General features: G+C 39.6%; 1 pseudogene; it reads right to left on the reverse strand.

Annotated features, from left to right (window-relative positions):
- Window positions 1–889: 889 nt before the first annotated feature.
- Window positions 890–6,378, reverse strand: LOC123397976 (annotated as a pseudogene).
- Window positions 6,379–7,957: the final 1,579 nt, after the last annotated feature.

Below are 7,957 nucleotides of genomic sequence, written 5' to 3' on the forward strand. Positions count from 1 at the left end.
GCCATGGTTGCACGATAACCAAATTGTACCATCTACACTCCATCAGTGCATCAAGTACATGGACCAGTCCGGAGAAACAGTAAGAATATTCGCGGACAAAAGGCCATTCACAATAGCTGAATCCTTCTATGCTGATGCAAAATTTTATTTCGAGCCTGTCGAAAAAGTGTACAAGCCAAAGGCAGTCATCGGACCTGAATTAAACAGCTTAAAGCAATATGTCGTAGAGTCTTCGTCAAGCAAGAAAGTTTATCAATATATACCAAGTAATCAGAGGAAAAAGGGGGACCCAATATTCCGCATTGTGAATAAATCTTCTGCAAAAAGAGGTACAAAATTTCCAACGCCTCTACCCCTTTGGTTCAACACAAAATTGAACAAGCTAAAAAGGAGTCACATTACCAAAAAAAATAAAAAAGGCCATGTGGCCCAAATTACTTTGTCGAATAAAGACGACAAGTCGTTACCAATTTCTTTGTATGATAACAGAGTTTTGTATATGACGCAGAACATGAAATATGATATATTCACTGGACCGTCTTTATGCGACGGCCGGGGCGAACTTGTGCCATTCGAAAGGGCGTTATCCCGGGCGCAGCTCAAGGCTTTGCATGAAGACCAAACTCTGGTAGAAAAAAGATATGGACTGGGTTATGAGGTTTGCATGACCTCAGCTGAATTAATAGACATGACCGAGGCTTCACCGGAAATGGAAGATGGTAATCAACCTACCATCGACGACTTGGAGGAAATAAATATTGGTACGACTGATGATCCTCGTCCAATTTTTATTAGCAAATATTTGTCTAACCAAAATAAAGAGAAGTATACTAAATTTCTCTCTACAAATAGAGACGTGTTTGCTTGGACTTATGAAGAAATGCCAGGACTAGACCCAGAAGTCGCTGTCCATCGCCTCGCCGTACAAGACGACGTTGCGCCGGTGAAACAAGCACAAAGAAAATATCGACCCGAAGTACTTCCAAAAATAGAAGCTGAGGTGGATAAACTCATAGTTGCAGGTTTTATTAGAGAAGTCAAATATCCTACATGGGTCTCTAGTATTGTACCTGTTAAAAAGAAAAATGGTCAAACCCGTGTATGCGTTGATTTTAGGGACTTAAATAAAGCATGCCCTAGAGATGATTTTCCAATACCTATTTCTGAAATATTAGTTGATGCCACCATGGGGCATGAAATATTTTCTTTCATGGATGGTTATTCCGGTTACAATCAAATAAGAATGGCGCCGGAAGATGAAGAGTTAACAGCATTCCGCACACCTAAGGGTATATATTGCTATAAAGTTATGCCCTCCGGATTAAAAAATGCTGGGGCAACATACCAGCGAGCCATGACAATTATCCTAGACAGATTGTTGTATGATATTGTTGAATGTTATATAGATGACATAGTGGTAAAGTCAAAGCGTGAACAAGATCATTTAAAACATCTTGAAATTGTTTTCGAACGCCTCAGACAACATAATCTAAAAATGAATCCAATGAAATGTGCGTTCGGAGTTTCCTCCGGAAAATTTCTCGGTTTCGTGGTTACAAAGAACGGTATTCAAATCGATCCAAGTAAAATACAAGCGATCGTTAAAATGCCACCACCCATAAACCTACACAAGTTGAAAAGCTTCCAAGGGCATTTAGCATATATTAGGAGGTTCATCTCTAATTTATCAGGGAGATGTAAACCTTTCTCACACCTTATGAAAAAGGGGGTCCCTTTTGAATGGGATCAATCATGCCAGAACGCGTTCCTGGAAATTAAAAAACACTTAATAAATCCAGCACTTTTAGGCGCACCAGTCAAGGATCGACTAATCTTATATACAGCAGCCATGCCTGCATTGTTAGGTGCCTTATTAGCACAAAATAATGATGACGGAAAAGAAATGGCACTATACTATCTTAGCCGCACCCTTGTAGGGGCTGAGTGTAATTATCCAGACATGGAAAAAATATGTTTAGCATTAGTATTTGCAGCACAAAAATTACGCCACTACATGTTAGAACATACTGTACACCTCGTATCAAGAGCAGACCCTCTTAGGTACATTCTTAATAAAATGGTACTTTCAGGAAGGTTGGCTAAATGGGCAATGGTCCTGTCACAGTTTGATATTAAATTTGTGCCACAAAAGGCTGTAAAAGGTCAGGCCTTAGCTAATTTTCTAGCCGCGCATCCAATTCCAGATGATTTCCCAATCGATGACCACCTTCCAGATGAAGAAGTATTTGTTACGAACATCGTTAACTCGACATGGGAAATGTATTTTGACGGTGCCTGTCGACAATCAGGGGCAGGCGCTGGAGTCGTCTTCGTGACACCAAGCGAAGCAATAATCCCGTGTTCGTTCACTTTAACCTCAGCAGTATCAAATAATGCAGCCGAGTATGAAGCTTTGATAATTGGGCTTGAGCTGGCTCTAAACATGAGGTTAGACTCACTCACCGTATATGGTGATTCCCAATTGATAATTAACCAGCTGTTGGGAGTTTACATGGTAAAAAAAGAAGAGTTAATGCCATATTTTAGAAGGGCGAAAATGCTCATGGCTACATTTGCGAATATAAATATTCAACATATTGTTCGGAGCAAAAATGACAAAGCTGATGCTTTAGCAAGTTTAGCTGCTAGCATGGCACTAACTTCTCATCAGTCAATGGATGTTCATGTTGAGGAAAGGAGAATTCTTCCGATCCTCGTTGAAGAAGAGGAAGAAGAAACAGTGGTATCTTCAGCAATGACTACCGATGTATATGAAATTGAGGTGGGGGATTGGAGATCACCATTCCTAGAATATTTACTTCATGGTTACTTACCATTGGATGTTAGTGAAAGATCTCGTATCCGCAAGAGATCAATTCATTATACATGTATAAATGACACGCTTTATAGACGCTCTCATGATAGTATCTTATTGCGTTGCCTTGCTGGAAATGAAATTATAGAAGCCTTAAAAGAGGTGCATGCCGGAATATGTGGCGCACACCAATCGGGTCCTAAATTACATTACTAGCTAAGGCGTTTGGGTTATTATTGGCCCACTATGTTTAAAGACGCCGCTAAATTTTCAAAGAGATGCCATGAATGTCAAGTGCATGGTGACTTTATACACATACCGCATGAACCACTCCATGCGACTAATATATCTTGGCCATTTGAGATGTGGGGGATGGATATAGTAGGGCCAATTCACCCGCCAACATCCAAAGGCCATAAATTTATTTTAGCCGCAACCGATTATTTTTCTAAATGGGCTGAACTTACACCACTAAAGGAAGATAAGGCGGAAAATGTTGAACATTTTATAAGAACACAACTCATATATCGCTTTGGTGTTCCTGCTCGGATCATGTCTGATAATGAAACTCCTTTTAAAAACAAACATGTAGACAAGTTATGCTCAAAATTTAAGATAGTGCATTCTTATTCTACGGCATATAATCCGGCCGCTAACGGACAAGCGGAGGCTTTTAATAAGACTCTATGTAAATTGCTAAAAAAATTTGTATCAAAAAACAAACGCGAGTGGCATGAAAAACTACTCGAAGCCTTATGGGCTTATAGAACCACAACACGCACACCGACAGGGATGACACCTTATTCCCTCGTGTTTGGAGGAGAAGCGGTTTTGCCTTTGGAAGTATAAATTACTTCACTTAGGGTCGCTACTCATGAAAAATTATCAGAGGAAGAATCAACACAACTACGTCTTGATGAATTAGAAAGACTTGAAGGAAAACGACTTCAAGCCTTGCAAAATCTCGAGGCATATCAAGCTAGGATGTCTCGAGCTTTCGACAAACGTGTTAAACGTAGGTCTTTCAAACAAGGAGATTTGGTTCTCGCTGTCATTCGCCCCATGAATATAACTAGGCGGATGAAAGGAAAATTTGAATCAAAATGGGAAGGTCCTTACGTCATAAAAGAAGTTTATCCTAGCGGTGCATACAAAATTAGTTCGCCAGATGGGAAATATTCGCCGTCGCCGGTAAACGGAAAATTCCTTAAGAGGTATTATGCTTAAATTTACCCCATACCCTCACGAGTATAAACTGGGGCACAAAAAAAAAATTACTCCATACCATCACGAGTATAAACTGAGGTACATAAAATGTTACTCCAATAAACTTATGAGTATAAACTGTGAAGCAAACAAAAATACTCCATACCCTCATGAGTATAAACTGAGGCACATAAAATATACTCCAATAACTTACGAGTCTAAACTGTGATGCGAAAAGAGAAACAAATGTACTCCATACCCTCACGAGTATAAACTGAGGCACAAAAAAATTACTCCATACCATCACGAGTATAAACTGAGACACATAAAATGTTACTCCAATAAACTTATGAGTATAAACTGTGAAGCAAACAAAAATACTCCATACCCTCATGAGTATAAACTGAGGCACATAAAATATACTCCAATAACTTACGAGTCTAAACTGTGATGCGAAAAAAAATATAAAATATACTCCATACCCTCACGAGTATAAACTGGGGCATAAAAAAAATTACTTCATACCATCACGAGTATAAACTCCAATAAACTTATGAGTATAAACTGTGAAGCAAACAAAAATACTCCTTTTCGAGCTGAGCTTTAAGAGTCTCCCCATGCTTCCTCTCCTCGGCATATTGCTCTTCCATAGATGCCAGCTTATCATCTGTACCTTTTAAAAATTCTTCAAGCAACATACATTTCTTATCTGCCACAGTGAAAGCTTCTTCTTTCTCATGAGAATGAGATTTAATCTCTTTGTGGGATTGCTGCATGTCATTTGAGATGGAAATAAGTCTTTTCAGACCCGCACGAATAGCAGCGACGCAAGCGATATCATCGCTGGCTGGAAGAAGCGAATAGACCGCCTCAAGAAGTGCATGACGTTGAGGGTCAATTATCGTAGAGTTGTTCAAGCCTTCAAGTGCATGTCTGAACGATGCATCGACAGCCCTCATAATAACTTCAGTAACAAAAGGAACACCCACAGATGCCATTGCAATATGCGATGACGCTTCTTTCCTACTCACAGGAGCGTCCTCGACACCTAAAAAAAGTGGTGAACATTCTTGTAAACATATATATATATAGTAAAACAAGTGAGCAACACCTTAAATAAAACATATTTTTTTAATATATATAGAGCTACCATTTAGTGCAGAAGATAGGAGGCTGTCAATATTAGTCGATGGGGGCACGTTTGAAGCTATGCATGGAAAAGAAACTTGGAGATCCACATCTATGCTTGACTCATAGTCATCCACATTTAATGTGTGAAGATCACCCAAATCGTGAGCTACATCTCCATTAAGTATATTGTCCAAACCCGTGAAACTGAGATCACCTTGTACGTATAAAGCAGGACCATCTAATTTTATAGGGCTGGAAATATTCTCTACGTCAGCAAAATCAAGTTTTATTTTGGAGGTAGGCCTCGCCTCCTCATCAGAAGAAATAGCTTTAGCTGTACTTGGTTCCTTTAGCTTGGAAGTTGAGAAGTTTTCACCAACTTGCATATCCGTTGGAGGCAAAGCGCTAAAGGAAGAGTCAATAACATTACTCTTATTCTTCTGCTTCTGAAAAAAGTGACATGTGTATGTTATATGGATGAATGATGGAAATTTTAAACCAAAACGAAATAAAGATTGCTAACTCACACGTCGAGAGGCCATAGCAGGTTCATCATCTGAAAGAAAAATACCCAAAATATGATTCCAACGTTCTGCTATCTCTTTCTCTTTGGCCTCAATACCATTAATGTACCCGTCTCGGCAGTCTGCTGACACTTCCTTTATTATAACAAAATCAGAATCTGAGAGTTCGCGAGGGAGCATAAATTCTTTTGCCTTTTGCTTATACGCCTCCTTTCTCTCATCATATGAGATTTCCCCATGTGGACTACCAGCCTTAAGTTTATCCAAAATAATGGTAAACGGATGCAAAAATTTGTTCCATCATCTAGTCCATGACACGTCACATTTTCCCTCATAAGTGCTGTTGAGAGGATGAGGAATTCCCTCCTGAGCTGGGAGAAATAGATGTGACCAGTATGTGTACGCCACGCCAACGTGTGTTGTCCATAAGGATATCAAAGGATTATATGGTATCTGTTGGTCTAACTTAAGTTGGCGAGCTACACGATCCGGGTGATATGGCTCGGCTACACATGTATCAATGTTTTGAAATAGAAACCTCCATGGAAGAATAGCCCGTCGGATAGAAATCATGTAAGCCCTCTGTAGCTGATCTACTCCAATCAAGTTACGCGAGGAATAAGGACACCAACTTATTTTTTGAGGTTCCTCAAGAAACTCATGTGCCATCTCGGATGTGAATTCAATCGGTGGCCTGAACATCGTTTGTATCATGGTTGGTTGCATCGGCACGATCTTAGGAGTAGGAAGATGATTTCCCTTCCCCTTAGGCCCAAATGATTTCCTCAAATAGAGATACATCCAACCTATGATATAATGAGTCGCCCAAGGTTTCTTGCAAAATGAGGGCCCGACAGGGTGTCTACTAATACGCCGGAGAGAAAAATATATAGAGGACAAAGCTGGCGGAGCAAGTGAAATTTTACGTCCTACCGCAATACAAGATGCCATGAAAAAAACGCCTGGGCGAATATACGGTCCACCACCGACAACGACAAAACTGCACAACCAAATGGCGATAAATGCCGCAAGATAAATGCGTCCATCACGCATGCTAGTAAAAGTTAAGGGTTTGTCATGGCGGTTGTGGAAATGATCACACCAATCTTGGAAAGATACCAATTTGTCCTCATGCTTATCAGAAAGCTCTTCCCATGTTCGCAAAAGATCGGATAAGAAGTTTGGGTATAGAAGCAATGCAGGATCTAATTGATTGAGTGGAGGGATATATTCCTCATAAGGATCTCCGGTGATAGGAAGCCCGACCATAAGAAGCATGTCAAGTAAAGTAATTGTTCACCGTACGAGAATAGGAAAGTGTTCGTTTGTGGACTCCATTTTTCTAGCAAAGACCGAAACAAAAAAGGGGAAACATCATAGTTGTAGAGGGAACAATATATAGCCCCACAGATATAATCGGTGTGGTCCTCACCCCCTTTCAGACCAAATGAGTGATTCTGAAGAACCTCGACAGCCCATTCAATATAACCATTCATATGACATAAAATATAAAATAAGAATGGAAAATATCCCACATAAATATTGCTACTCAGGGCTGTACGATGGACCAAGTTTAAACTTGCCGGCACGTCAACCATGAGAGAACTGGCATGACAACATTTTTTCATGTAATCACATAAAATGAGAAATAATTAACAAAATTATAGTACATACACATACGTACTTATGGGTGTACGACGGACCAAGTCGAAAACTTGCCGGCACGTCAACCATGAGCGAACTCGCATGACAACATTTTTTCATTTAATCACATAAAATGAGAAATAATTAACAAAATTATAGTACATACACATATGTACTCATGGGTGTACGACGGACCAAGTCGAAAACTTGCCGGCACGTCAACCATAAGTTCAGTGTATATAATTTCCAATAAATGGATCATGCATGTCCCGTGACTGGTTAAACCTTGCTATATCTAATGAAATAAATATTAGGTTATACATTTATACCTTCTGGAGAAACAAGATGTATAACAGCCAAATAGAGAGCAATCTGTTCTGCACCAGGCTGTGATCAGCTTATCTATAAACAAAAGAAAGAGAGGTCAGAAGTGGGATTAAGGTATGAAACACCTTTGGTTTTGGATAATACGTAAAACCAGCCATACACTTATCGGTATGCGAAGTAAACACGAGATCGTCGTAAATATTGCTAGCAAGAAATATAGATCGGATGTGATAACTGCACATACATGAAGACTCTATAATTAGTCATTAGATCTAGCCAAAATTATCAAACGATGCATGATATGATCAAT

The sequence above is a fragment of the Hordeum vulgare genome, chromosome 1H (assembly GCF_904849725.1).
Source record: "Hordeum vulgare subsp. vulgare chromosome 1H, MorexV3_pseudomolecules_assembly, whole genome shotgun sequence".
Taxonomy (NCBI): Eukaryota; Viridiplantae; Streptophyta; class Magnoliopsida; order Poales; family Poaceae; genus Hordeum; species Hordeum vulgare.